We start from the raw sequence: 14,919 nt of genomic DNA, 5'->3' as shown, positions 1-14,919 counted from the left end.
CTAAAGAAAATATATGTGTCCTGGTTTTACACTTGCAGAATTATGGCTCATTCAAGAGGTTCTCCCCCACTCCCCAAACAAATGGTTTCCATTCCTTGCCATAAAGGAGAATTGAGGTCTCTTTCTACAATGGTGGATAACCATGGTGACTTTTAAATAGCAGTTTTCATAGGTATCCAAAAAAAAGGTTTAGGGTTGGGTTACCATCTAAGGACCTTGCTAAGTTAATTTTAAAGACTGCATATTTAACGTGTCTGGAGCATACTTGCAAAATAATAGAGGCCCAAACTTGTTGATTTTAAATTATATCCCAAGGAGATCTAGACTTTTTTTGAATAAGCTACTCATGTAGTGATATATCTAGATCATAGCTAGGAGCATGTAGATTCTTCTACCTGAGATAATCATTATTATTTTTAAAATATAAAAATAAATTACATAATGTACATTACTATTAGTACAGCGCCTATATTTGCATTAGGTACTGCATTTCTGCTACTCTATTGGCTACTCTTCAGAAGATTATTACCCCAATTTATTAAAAATTGACATTTGGTATAAGATGGACTCATCTTTAAAGTTTCCCAATGGATTTATTTATTAGGTTGACTTAATTTGCTTCTAGTATGTGTTCAAAATAATTGTAACAGTGCATTTTTAATATGCCACTTTATTAAAAATATTTTGTTTGCCATAATAAGAATCTAAATTAATTAAAAGTTTACAATGTGGGATGATTACAGTAGAGCCAGAGAAAGAGAAAGTGAGAAGAAGAGGGAAACAGATTTATAATAAATGGCAGAAAATAAAATACTAGAGTATGGTCATTTGGATTAGTGACTATAAGCATAGAAAAAAAATGTTTTAATGATTGGAAACAAGAAGTAATTGTAAACAATGCACCAAAACTCAGGGCTATTGTGTAAAGAATGTTGACTATGAAACAGAAAATGTTGGGCTGTTGTAAGAACCATCAGTCTTTTTGATATTCATTTATTCTTCATTTATTCATTCATTTAATCATTTATCCATCAATCTTTTTATCATACTTGAATAGTAATTATAACTCATTCTATCACCTTAAAAAAGATGAGGCTTAAAACTATAAAACTGCAAGAAGATAACAGAAGAAAATCTAGATCCCTTTTTGTATACAACACCAAAGACATAATCCATGAAATATTCCACAAGTTATATTTCATTAAAATTAAAAATTTCTGCCCTGCAAAAGACAACACCAAGATAATTAGAAGACAAGCCACAGATTGGGAGAAAATATTTGTGAAAAGTATCTGATAAAGGCCTGTTATCCAAAATACACAAAGAATTTTTAGAATTCAACAGTAAGAACAAACACACAGATAAAAATTAGCCAAAGACAAAGAATACATACAGATGGCCAACACACACATGAAACGATGCTCAACATCATTAATCATTAGAGAAATGCAAGTCAAAGCCACAATGAGGTATCACCTCACACCAATCAGAATGGCCATCATCACAAAATCTAGAAACAACAAATGTTGGAGAGGGTGTGGAGAAAAGGGAACTCTCCTGCACTGTTGGTGGGAATGTAAGTTGGTACAGCCACTATGGAAAACAGTTTGGAGGTGCCTTAAAAATCTAGAAATAGAACTACCATATGATTCAGTAATCCCACTACTGGGCATATACCCAGAGGAAATCATAATCCCAAAAGAAACATGTACCATAATGTTTATTGCAGCACTATTTGCAATAGCCAGGACATGGAAGCAACCTAAATACCCATCCACAGATGAATGGATACAGAAGATGTGGCATATATATACAATGGAATATTACTCAGCTATAAAAAGGAATGAAATGGAGCTATATGTAATGAGCTGGATAGACCTAGAGTCTGTCATACAGAGTGAAGTAAGCCAGAAAGAGAAAAACAAAGATTGTATGCTAACTCATATATACAGAAAAAAAAAAATGGTACTGATGAACCTAGTGACAGGACAAGAATAAGGATGCAGATGCAGAGAATAGACTGGAGGACACAGGGTTGGGGGAGCAGGGGGTGAAGGGGAAGCTGGGATGAAGTGAGAGAGTAACATAGACATATATATACTACCAACTGTAAAGTAGATAGCTAGTGGGAAGTTGCTGTATAGCAAAGGGAGACCAACTCGATGATGGGTGATGCCTTAGAGGGCGGGGACGGGGAGGGTGGGGGGGGTCGCGGGAGGGAGGGGATATGGATATATGTGTATAAATACAGTTGATTGACTTTGGTGTACCTCATGAGCTGCTACAAGAGTGTAAAGCAATTATATTCCAATAAAGAACTTAAAAAAAAGGAAAAAGAAAAAAAAATTAGCCAAAGACCTTAACAGATACCGCAGCAAAGAAGATACACATATGGCACATAAGCATATGAAAAGATGCTCGATATCATATGTCATCAGGGAAATGCAAATTAAAATGAGATACCATACCTGTTGGAGTGGCCAAAATCCAGAACACTGACAATATCAAGTGCTGGTGAGGATGTGGAGCAACAGGAACTCTCATTCATTGTTGGTGGTAATCTAAAATGGTACAGACACTTTAGAAGACAGTGGTTTCTTACCAAAGTAAACATACTCTTACCATAGGATACAGCAATCACACTCCTTGGTATTTACCCAAAGGAGTTGAGAACTTATGTTTACACAAAAACCTGCACACTGGTGATTATAGCAGCTTTGTTTGTAATTGCAAATCTTGTAAGGAACCAAGATGTCCCTCAGTAAGTCAATGAATGAACTATGGTATATACAAACAATGGAATATTATTTTAGTGCTAAAAAGAAATGAGCTATCAAGCTATGAATAGACATAGAGGAATCTTAAATACATATTATTAAGTGAAAGAAGCCAATCTGAAAAGGCTACATACTGTGCGATTCCAACTGTATGACATACTGGAAAAGGTAAAACTAAGAAGACAATGAAAAGATCAGTGGTTGCCAGGGGTTGGGGGTGGGAGTGGCGGAAAGTGATGAATAGGCAGAGCACGGAGGATTTTTAAGGCAGGGAAAATACTCTATATGATAGTATAGTGATTGATATACGTCATTATATTCTGTCCAAACTCACAGAATATACAAAAAGAGTGAACCCTAAGGTAAATGGACTTTGGGTGAGTATAATGTGTCAGTGGTTCATCCTTGTTAAAAAATATACCGATGAGTGGTATTGATAATGGGAAAGGTTATGCATGTTTAGGGTCAGGGTTAATGAGCAATTTCTATACCTTCCTTTCAATTTTGTTGTAAACCTAAAACTGCTTTAAAAAATAGTTAAAAAAAAAAAAAATAAGCCCTTGACACTTTGTTCTACTTGATATATTGTTGATACGCTGCTGTGAAATTGAGATGTGCTGACTCTAAGTGAAAAACACATACTGGATTTGAAGTCAATAGTAATAAAAATATTAAATATCTCATTAATAATTTTTTGTTGATTATATGTTGAAATGGTATTATTTTAGATATTTGGGGTTAAATAAAATACATTATTAAGTACAATTTCATGGGTTTCCTTTGCTTTCTTTTGATGTAACTACTAGAAATTTAAAATCACAAATGCAACTTAAATTATATCTCTATCAGATAGTACTGCTCCAGGCCATTCTGCCCCCAAATAAAGATAATTGTTTGAAATACTGTAGGAAACATTTGTATTAGTAATTTAGAAAAAACACACACATGTAGATATTTGAGAGATTATATGACAAAGTGCAATCCATACTTCTTAGATTAGATGAATTTACAGATTTATTCTGATTCTGACAAAATCTTATTTCTTACAAATTTTTTCATACTGATTGTGTTAACTTTTTGCTTCTCTTTCCTGGTAAACAATTGGCTTTATAGAACTTTTCTTTGATTTTTCAGTACATTTCTCCTTCCTTTCATTTTATTATCTGCCTCTCTGACCAGTTTCAAGGCTTTGAGAATGACCACTCTATGACACTCCACATGGTAAATTCTGAGGATCCATTGAGAAGCTATCATTCTAGACTTGGATCTCTATTTCTCACTGCTGAGTTATTTATAGCTTTCCATTCATAGCCATCCCCTGTGCATTGCAGTTCTGTCTCTCTCACCACCCACCTCCTCTCCCTCCCTCCCTTCACCCTCTGTGTTGCGTGTGCGTGTGTACTTTGGATTTTGTGAATTTTCAGAATGAATGCTGTTTAAGAATGAAGACTAATCTAATATAAAAGCTTTAATAAGGAACAAGTTATTAGACAAATACTAGAGGATTTTGTTGAATATCAGTCAGGAACCCTGTTATATTTGAAATGAAGTAGCATCTAGCACTGTTGACATGAATGAAGCTGACACTTGGATACAGAAAATTTGCTGAATATAAATTTAAATATTAAAGAATAATGAGGTTATACCTGTCTGAAAAATTGCTTTTGCCTATGCCCAGTAGAAATTTGTATAAGCTTGGAATTATGTAGTTGTTTCTATGTCTCTGAAGCCATTACAAAAGTTTAATTAAAAGTTGTGTAATTGAGTGGATATTTTTTGATGGTTTATGTACTTTTTCTATAGCTTGAAGTCTTATTACAAAATATTTTTATATATTTATACAAAAAAATGAAAATAACCCAATAAATGTAGGATATTAATCTATGAATGTGGAAGGGTCTGTTAAATGTCCTAGAATGATAAGATTCTTACTTTCTACTTATGTGCTTTAGACAAAAACATAGTCACAATTTATAATCATATTTAGACTATGCATTATATTTGCTTCTATGTGTGTAATAGCGCATAAAATAAATGACAACGTTATGTCAGATCTTTACATTATGAAAATAGAAGTTAATTTTGAGATTTAATGGATGAAATATTTACATGCAGGTTTACTACATAGGCTTTTCATTTATTAATGTTCCTATTTAAATGAACAGCTCTTTGTGAGGTACTCTTTTACGCTTGTTCTTAGTATAATCACTCATTATACCTAAGCTTGGGGAGGTATATATCTACCTTTTACCTATTTTTGTTCAGATGAAATTTGAAAATATGAACTGTATGTCTACTGTGTGCAGGTACTTCTTTCTATTTGCCTAATGTAGCTACTGATTTTGATGGTTGTATTGTGGTTATGTATAAAAATTCCTGTTTTAAAGTATTTGGGTGTGATGGGACATCAGGTCAACAACTCTCCAATAGTTCAGGAAGAAAACAGTTCTCTGTATATGTATAAGTTTTCTGTAAGTTTGCATCTTCTTTTAATAGAAGAAAAGACTGTCGCTTTTAGCTGATTGAGCTTGGGAAAGTCACTTCAACATTCTGAGTTCAGTTTCCCTTTGGGTAAAGTGGAGATATTAATAGCTTAAAAAGTTGCTTTAAGGATTAAGATTGCAAGTCATTTATAGACTTATGGTTTCCTTTTTTACTCAGTGGTCTATAATTTGTTTCTCTCATTTTTTACTTAGATGTTCAAATTGTCCCATATTTGCTAGTGGGAGAATGAAAGACCCTTCTAAATGACATCCTTGCAGTAATACATACCATTTTATGATTTAAAAAACTTTAAGTTGTATCAGTATATCACATCAAAGAAAAGTATACATTAGGTAAGGGCATTTTCAGACACCTCAGAATAGGGATCCAGACTGTGGTTTGCAATAACACAAAACTATTATAAAATCCCTGAAGAACCACCTCGTTACGGAGGATGCAACACCTGTAGGAGGTGTCTGTGATAGCAAGCAGTGGAGCAATAACCTAAAGTGTTGTTTGCTCTATTCATAGGTGGTAGGCAGGGGTAACCCTTTCTTTTTTTTTACAAAAATGAGGTTTTCTTACTTGTTTCCAAAAATATTAACCCCATAAAGAAGGAAGAGCATGGTTAAGAAAACAGAACTCTAGTATTTTAAAAAATTGAAGTACAGTAGATTTACAGTGTTGTTTTGGTTTCTGGTGTACAGCAAAGTGATTCAGCTTTATATGTATATTATAATTTATATATATGTTATTTTTATATATTATATATTATATGTATATGTATATTATTATTATATGTGTGTTATTTATATGTATATATTAGTATAGTGTATTGAATATAGTTCTCTGTGCTATGCAGTAGGACTTTGTTGTTTATATATTTTATTTATTTATTTATTTACTTATTTTTTGGGCTGTATTGGGTCTTTGTTGCTGTGCACTCGCAGGCTTTCTATAGTTGTGGATAGCTGGGGCTGGCTACTCTTCCTTGTGCACAGGCTTCTCAGTGTGGTGGCTTTTCTTGTTGTGGAGCACCAGCTCTAGGAGTGTGGGCTTCAGCAATTGCAGCATGTAGGCTCAATAGTTGTGGCATGCGTAGAGCACACAGGCTTCAGTATTTGTGGCACGTGGGCTCAGTAGTTGTGGGGGGCTTCGTTGCTCTGCGGCATGTGGGATCTTCCCTGACGAGGGATTGAACCTGTGTTCCCTGCATTGTCAGGCAGATTCTTAACCACGGTGGCACCAGGGAAGTCCAAGTTTATCTATTTTATATATAGTAGTTTGTATCTGCTAATCCCAAACTCCTAATTTGTCACTTCCCCATTCCCTTTCCCCGTTGATAACCATAATTTGTTTTCTGTGTCTGTGAGTCTGTTTTGTAAATAAGTTCATTTGTGTCATATTTTAGATTCCACAAGTAAATGATATCATATGGTATTTGTCTTTCTTTTTCTGACTTAATTCTTTTAGTATGATAATCTCTAGGTCCATCCACATTTCTGCAAATGTCATTATTTCATTATTTTTTGTGACTGAGAAGTATTCCATTGCATATATATTTTTTAATTAATTAATTAATTTTTATTTGTTTATTGGCTGCATTGGGTCTTTGTTGCTGCATATGGGCTTTCTCTAGTTGCGATGAGCGGGAGCTACTCTTCATTGTGGTGGTGAGTTCCTCATTGCTGTGGCTTCTCTTGTTGCAGAGCACAGGCTCTAGGTGCGTGGGCTTCAGTAGTTGCAGCACATGGGCTCAATAGTTGTGACTCATGGGCTTAGTTGCTCTGCGGCATGTGGGATCTTCCCGGAACAGGGCTTGAACCCATGTCCCCTGCATTGGCAGGCGGATTCTTAACCACTGGACCACCTAGGAAGTCCGCCATTGTATATTTATATACCACATCTTCTTTATCCATTCATCTGTTGATGGCCATTTGGGTTTCTTCCATGTCATGGCTATTGTAAATAGTGCTGCTATGAACATTGGAGTGCATGTATTTTTTCGAATTAGAGTTTTCTCTGGATATATGCCTAGGAGTGGGATTGCTGGATCATATGGCAACTCTATTTTTATTTTTTTGAGGAACTTCCATACTTTTTTGCATAGTGGCTGCACCAATTTACATTCCCATCAACACTGTAAGAGGGTTCCCTCTTCTCAACACTATCTCCAGCATTTGTTACTTGTGGACTTTAATGATGGCCATTCTGGTGTGAGGTGGTATCATTGTAGTTTTGATTTGCATTTCTCTAATAATTAGTGATGTTGAGCATCTTTTCATGTGCCTATTGGTCATGTGTATGTCTTCTTTGAAGAAATGCCTATTTAGGTATTCTGCCCATTTTTTTATTGTGTTGTTTCTCTTTTTGTTATTGAGTTGTATGAGCCATTTGTATATTTTGGAAATTAAGCCCTTGTAGGTCACATCATTTGCAAATATTTTCTCCCATTCTGTAGGTTATCTTTTTGTTTTGTTTATGGTTTCCTTTGCAGAGCAAAAGCTTATAAGTTTGATTAGGTCCCATTTGTTTATTTTTCCTGTTCTTTCTACTGCCTTGGGGGACTGACTTAAGAAAGCATTGGTACTATTTATGTCAGAGAAGTTTTGCCTATGTTCTCTTCCAGGTGTTTTATGGTATCATGGCTTATATTTAAGTCTTTAAGTAATTTTGCGTTCATTTTTGTGTGTGGTGTGAGGATGTGTTCTTACTTCATCTGTTTACATGCGGCTGTCCAGCTATCCCAACAACACCTCCTTAAAAGACTGTCATTTCTCCATTGTATAGAATTCTAATATTTGTACTCAGATTCTGTGGAAGCTGAAGCAATGAAATTAGCAGAAGGAAGTATGGGGGTCGGTGGATTGTAATTTACTTCTCTTTCCTACCTTTAGGCAAATTAGATTCAAGCTATTCCAGACATATGATATTATATCTTAGTTAAAAACCTCCTGAAATAGGAGATTCTATAACCTTCTCAGTATCCACTTCAACATCTGCTGATACTTACAGGCTGAAATTCTATGTCTCTAAACTAAGTGCTATGTGTTACTTTAAGATTAAACCCTCCATTCTTGTTCTGTACTCAAAGAAAATAGAAACTCTGGTCATCATTCTCTTCAAAATGTAATTGAGAGTAGTTTTTACATTTATGGTCACCATGTTTATTTTCCACTTCCAAGGGGAAGGGACCTAACATTTCCTAAATTTCTACTCTCTGCTAGAAAGGCAATTTTACTAACATTTACTGAGTACTTACTACATGGAAAGGACTGTTATAGGTACTTGATATGTTTGAACTTAGTTTCCAGAACTACCCTCTGTCTTTAGTCTCCTAATAAACATCACAGAGGCTGGATTATTTCTCTAAGTTTGCACAGTTAACATGACAGTTAATTTTAGGTGCCAACCTGATGGTCATGGGCTAGATATTTGGTTAAATATTACTTCTAGGTGCATCTGTGAGGGTGTTGCTAGACGAGATTAACTGAGTGCTATAAACTGAATGTTTTTGTCTCCCCAAAAATTCATATGTTAAATCCTAATGCCCAATGTGGTGGTATTTGGAGATGGGGCTTTTGGGAATCGATTAGGTCATGAGTGTGGAGACCTCATGAATGGGATTATTGCCCTTATAAAAGAGACCCCAGAGCGCTCCCTTTGCCTCTTCCACCATGTGAGGATTCAGCAAAAAGATGGCCGTCTATGAACTAGGAACTGTGCTTTCACTAGACACTAGACTTTCACTAGACTTCTTTCATTAGAAGATTCTGGTGAATCTTCTAATATCTTGACCTTGGTCTCCCCAGCCTCTGAAATAAATTTCTGTGGTTTATAAGCTACCCAGCCCATAATGTTTTTGTTAAAGCAGCCTGAATGGACTACACAGAGTAAAGCAGATTGCCGTCTCCATTGTGAGTGGGCCTCATCCAGTCTACTGAAGGCCTGAATAGAATAAAGAGCCAAAACAAGAAAGAATTCTCTCTGTGCCTGACTGTCTTTGAGCTGGGACATCAGTCCTCTCCTGCTTTCAGACTTGGACTCTGCCTGGAAGTTATGCCATCAGCTCTCCTAGGTCTGGACTTCTCAGCCTCCATAATAGTGTGAGCCAATTCTTTATAACAAATCTCTATCTATCTGTCTATCTATCTATCATCTGTTTTATCTGTCTAGCTGTCATCTAGCTATCTCCAGTTGGTTTTATTTCTCTGAAGAACCCTGACTAGCACAAGAGGCAGAGCCTGGAGTCCAGGCATTCTTATTTCATCATCCTTGCTTTTAACTAATACACTAATCTGTCTCTAATTCAATAAACATTATATAATCTTCATAATCCTGCAAAGGTGATGGGATTTTTTTTTTCTTCATTTTACACATAAGGAACCCAAGACTTAGAGAAGTTAAGCAATTTATGTATTGATCAAATAGCTAAGCTAATAAATGATGCCTATAAATTCAAAATTCAGACAAACGTGGATCCAAAGCCAGTGGTATTTTATTTTCTAGATTTACTTCACTCTTTCCATGTAGTTTATTTTGGAGGGGAGAATGTTACCTACAACATGAGACTGCTCAGAAATGACTAGAACTATTAGTTTTTCTGGAGGGTAACTGCATTTGTTAAGTATATACCATCATAAGGGCCCCAAATGAGATCTATAAAAGGCTGCAAAGCTGAGAAGATGTTCGGCTCCCTTCCTAAAAAAATGATAGTAGTTATCATGTAGGGAGGACCTATTATATGCTCAGCACCATTCCTGGGTGCAATAATATTTCATTTAATCTCGACACAAACCTTTGAGGTAGTTTATTTTCTTAGGATGGGTTTCTGAGAATCAGAGGTGTAAGAATCTATAATGTAAGAATTCAGATGCAAATGATTTATTTAAGGAAATACTCCCAGGAGAAACAATAAGGGTCTAGGGAAAGCAAGACTGGGCAGGGGAAGAAGTTAAGCAAGGCTGCAGATTCGGGCAAGAACTCACAGAAAGCGACATCAGCTTGATCCCACCGGGGCCTCTGGGGTATAAGGCTTGCCTTGGGATTTATCCCAGTCTGAGGCATGGCAGCTGCACTTTCCTCCACCATCCAGTCTCCACCCTTGGTAAGGGCTGCCCCAGAGTTTGGAGAAGCGGGACTATAAACTGCCAGGCACCTTATGAAGCCGTGTACTTGGGGACAAGGGCCTCCCGTAACCTGAGGACAGCCTGAGGGAGAAAAGTCAATGTGTGGGCAGGTTGGAGACAAAACCGATATCACGGCTGAAGACTAGAGCAGAGGAACAGTAGAGGGATCTGGGGACATTTGGGTGGAGCCATGATGTTATGAAGGGCAGAGTTTGGAGAGAGATCCCTCTGATGCCAACACCTGGGTGCTTTTCCCACTACCCCATTATGCCTTTTTTGTTTCCCTTACGTTAGTCTTCTGCTGATGATTCCTGACTCCGTTAGCAGCACCAGACCTCAGGGCTGAGCTGCCCTGCAGCTTGGGAGCCAGTCACATCTAAAGCAGTGAGAGAATTGATAGACTCAATTCCATTTCCTAGAAGGTTTAGTAGCCTTCTGGGATTAGAACCTCAGAAACAGGAGTTTAGGAAAGTGATGTCGTATGTTATAATTGATGAAACTTTTAAATATTTTTGTAACTTTATAAAAAAAGTAAAATAAACATTTAAAAATAAAACGGAGCTTCTTGCAATCTGGGCAGATCTCTGTCCTTCAGAGCATGGATGCTTTCTGTGTGCACATTGGGGGCCCTCCTTTTTCTGGATTTCACTGCATTGAAGTTCCTACCTGGGTTACTTGTACTCCCTGGTAGGAGCAGGTTCTGGACAAAGATAAGTCACCTACTGCCATATGAACCAGATACCTTGTGGATTTCTGACATGTGCATGCACAGAAAACAACAGATGGGATCTCTGAATTTTGGGTTTTCTTTCTGGAAGTCTCCTTTATTTTTCTCTGACAAATCAGACATGTTTCTCTAAGCTTGAATTATGTAAAGCTTTGTGGTCTTGTGTGGGCTGCAACTTGACAAACAGAGACAATAGCACTCAGTAAAGGTGTGAAGAACAATTTTACATTTTAATAGCATTTTTCACAACCATTGTATCCTGAAGCACTTCACAGGAAGTAGCAACAACAACGTCTCCTATAGATCCTATTGGGGTGTGAATTCTGAAACCCAATTCTGACCTTCTATGGTTCATTTGATGGTGTGGGAGACTCTAAAAATGGCACTCTCTGGCTTTTTTTTTTTTTCTTTCCTTTATTTTTTTACATTCCTTTGAATTTTTTTCTTTGATATTTTTATACATCTCTCCTTTAACCAAATATTTATTCAATATCCAGCAGTATAGGAAGCAATGGGGATAAACGGCAAATAAGAGATGATTTTGAATTCCACTTTTGCCACTTATTAACTTTGTGTCTGGGTTTCGTTATCTGTAAAATGGAAATTATATATCTCCTGTGGGGCATGAAATGAAGTGCTGCATATAAAGGCTTTAGAACAGTACCTGGCAGTTAGTCAATAATTAGGCCTTGGGAACTGATCGTGTGTATATCAGGCACTGCTCTAGGGAATGTGAAACTAATGCAATGCTACTGTCCTCACAGGGCTTACTTCTAGTAGTAGCAGACAGACAATGCAGAAATATACAAAAATCTTAAATACTGATAAGCGCAGTGAAGAAAATACAATAAAATGATAATCAGTTGGCAGTGGGGCAGTTTTAATGAAGGTGGTCAAGAAGGGCATCTCTGATGAGGTGACCTTTCGAGATGGGATCTGAATGATGAAGAGGCAGCCATGCCAAGATCTGGGATTAAGTCCTTCCAAGCCAACTGTGCAAATATTCTGAGGTAAGAATGAGTTTACCCATTTAAGACCCAGAAGAAGGCATGTGACTGGAGAATAGTGACTGAGGTAAGTGCAGGGCAAGAAGTAAGCGGGGACCAGATCATCTATGGCCCCTCCCTCCATGGGAAGGAGTTTGAATTTTATTGTGTTTTCTGTGGAGACAGAATAATTTTAAGGAAGCTGGGATTGGGGAGTGGGTATTGATTGGATTTATAATGGATTGCATTGACTTATTCTCACTTCTGAATGGAGGGAAGACCATAACAGGGTCAAGAATGGAGTAAGGGAGAACAGCTGAGCATATGTGATGGTGGTCCAGGTGAGAGAAGATGTTGCTTACAGAGTTGAATTAAGGAGTTAATGGTAGGATCTGGGATACCTTTCTGAAGTAGAATTTATTGAGTTGGTTGTGGGAGGAAAAGAATCAAAATAAATCAAGGGCGATGGGTTTTGGCTTGATCGTTGATGTGGGGTAGTATCATTTTCTCTGAGGAGGAAGACTTAGGTTGAGCTGATAGTTATGCTTAGGTCATGTGAGGTTTAAGGTACCTGTCACACATCTAAAAATAAAGCAGCCAGATGAACTGTTGGTTATGTAAGAAGTCTTGAGTGTTGGGAGATTTCAGAGTTGAATACCAACATTTTGAGATCATCAACAATTAGGTGACTTTTAAAATTATAAGATTAATTTTAATTCTCTAGAAAATAATGATTACTATTTATTCAACACCTCCCAAATACCAAGTATTGTTCTAAGTGATGTACATGCATTTATTCATTTGTTTAATACTCATAACAACTCTAAGATAAGAAGCATTACCATGTTAATTTTGCTGATGGGGAGCAGAGGCACAGAAAAGTTAAATAACATGCTCAGTTATGTACCTAGTCAATATTGGAATTTGAGCCTAGGTAATCTGGTTGCAGTTTTCAGACACTAGAGTATAGAGGAAAAACAGGGAATAGAACTCAATTCTAACTCAATTTAACATTCTGAGGTCCAGCAGGGGAGCTGGAGTCTTCAAGAGACCTGAGAGGTGGTCAGTGAGGAGGGAGGGAGTCTAATTGAGGGTGGGTTGTGGATCCCTAGATAAGTAAGTGAATAAATTAGCAAGAGGTTAATGTGTCACATGTTGCCAGAGCACCGGCCGAGACACTATATATGTTAAAACTGGAACAATGCAAAGAAGATGAGCCCTGTCCCTGAAGAAAGATGATGTATAGATTTGTGAAGTGCTCCATATATTTTTGTGGGCTCATATCTCATACTCTACTGAACTATAAAATTTATGTGGGTTAAAGATTTAAATCTGAAATTCAAACTTTAAATCATCTAGAAGAAAACATAAGAATATATTATGATCTGGGAGTAGGAAAGAATTTCTTAAATAAAGATAGCCAATACTTAAGTACTTAAAATGTTAAGTGCAGTTACAATAAGTTAAATATATTTACCTGTTTAATCCTCACAGCAATCCTATAAGATTATCCCTCCTTTACAGATGAGGCAACTGAAGCATATAAGGTAAAAGTACCCAAGGTTCTATAGCTGGTAAGACGTGGAGCCAGGACCCAACCTCAGCAACCCAATTCCATAAACCATGTTCTTAACCAGCATCCCTTCCTTAGTTTGTCATAATGCAAATGCACATTCCACAAAGCAAAATATTAATAGACTTGAGTACATTTAATTAAAAATTTTCATTAAGAGTTATCATAGATAAAAGCAAAAGACAAACCACAAACTAGGAGTGTACATATATAAAACACAGGAAAACAATCAAGTGATTAGTATCCAGAATATATAGACAGCTCTTAAAAAATCAATAAGAAAACACAAAGAATTGCACAGAAGAAAAAAAGGCCAAAGACCTGAACAACCATATATCACAGAGAAAAAAACACAGGTCATCTATAAACTTACTAAAAGTGACTCAATCTCCTTAATCATTATGGAAATGCCAATTACAATCTGAGTATCAAATAAGTAACCATTTGATACTCGGTAGATTGGCAAACATTTAAAAATCTGACAATAATAAGCTTTGGGGAGAATATGGAGCAATTTATACTGTTCATAGGATGCAAACTGGTAGAATTACTTAGCAAAATGTTTTGGTGTTACCTAGTAAAATTAAAGATGTGTACAATCTAGGCTTCAGTAATATCACTACTAAGTATTTGATCTAGGAAAACTTTGATACATGTTTGCCAGAAGACATATCTGGAATGTTTATAGCAGGTTAAAAAATGAAAAAAAAAATCAAAATAAAAAAAACAAAATCTGGAAATAGCCTAAATATTCATTGATATGGGGAAGATGAAAAGGAATTGTAATATATTTATACAGTGGAAAATTTCTCATTGTCCCTGATGTTGTTGCTATTGTTGTTGTACTGTTATTGTTTTGTTTTGCTTTGTTTTTTAAGATAAGAGGTATAAAAAAATGCTAGTATGCTGGTGTAAGTACTTGAAAAGAAAGTGCTGAATTGATACAGAGTAGAGAGAAAATAAGAGTAGAAATAAAGCTCTTGAGAAGGCAAGAGGAAATGAGATCGAAAGTTCACGTGTGCAAGTTGGTCTTGGGAGCAGACAGATAGGAAACAGGTGGTTGTGTACCTCTGTGAGTTGCACATGAGGTGGTAGGAGGGTGAGGTTGTTCCTTGTTTGCTTTTACTTGTTTTATGTTGTTTGAAGTCATTGGTTGGGGATAGAGTGGGGAGACAGATTGTTGGAAAATTGAGGAAGGAGGGAAAAGCATTAAAAAAAAAAAATTCCCAGAGTATGGAAAAAT

General features: G+C 36.4%; 1 pseudogene; it reads left to right on the top strand.

The window, feature by feature from the left end:
- The first annotated feature begins 13,278 nt into the window (after positions 1 to 13,278).
- Positions 13,279 to 13,373, top strand: LOC130847332 (U6 spliceosomal RNA; annotated as a pseudogene).
- The last annotated feature ends 1,546 nt before the right edge of the window (positions 13,374 to 14,919 follow it).

Source organism: Hippopotamus amphibius, chromosome 2, assembly GCF_030028045.1.
Source record: "Hippopotamus amphibius kiboko isolate mHipAmp2 chromosome 2, mHipAmp2.hap2, whole genome shotgun sequence".
In the NCBI taxonomy this organism is placed as follows: Eukaryota; Metazoa; Chordata; class Mammalia; order Artiodactyla; family Hippopotamidae; genus Hippopotamus; species Hippopotamus amphibius.
Note: the sequence above shows the minus strand (reverse complement) of the source record. Positions and strands in the feature narration are given on the sequence as shown.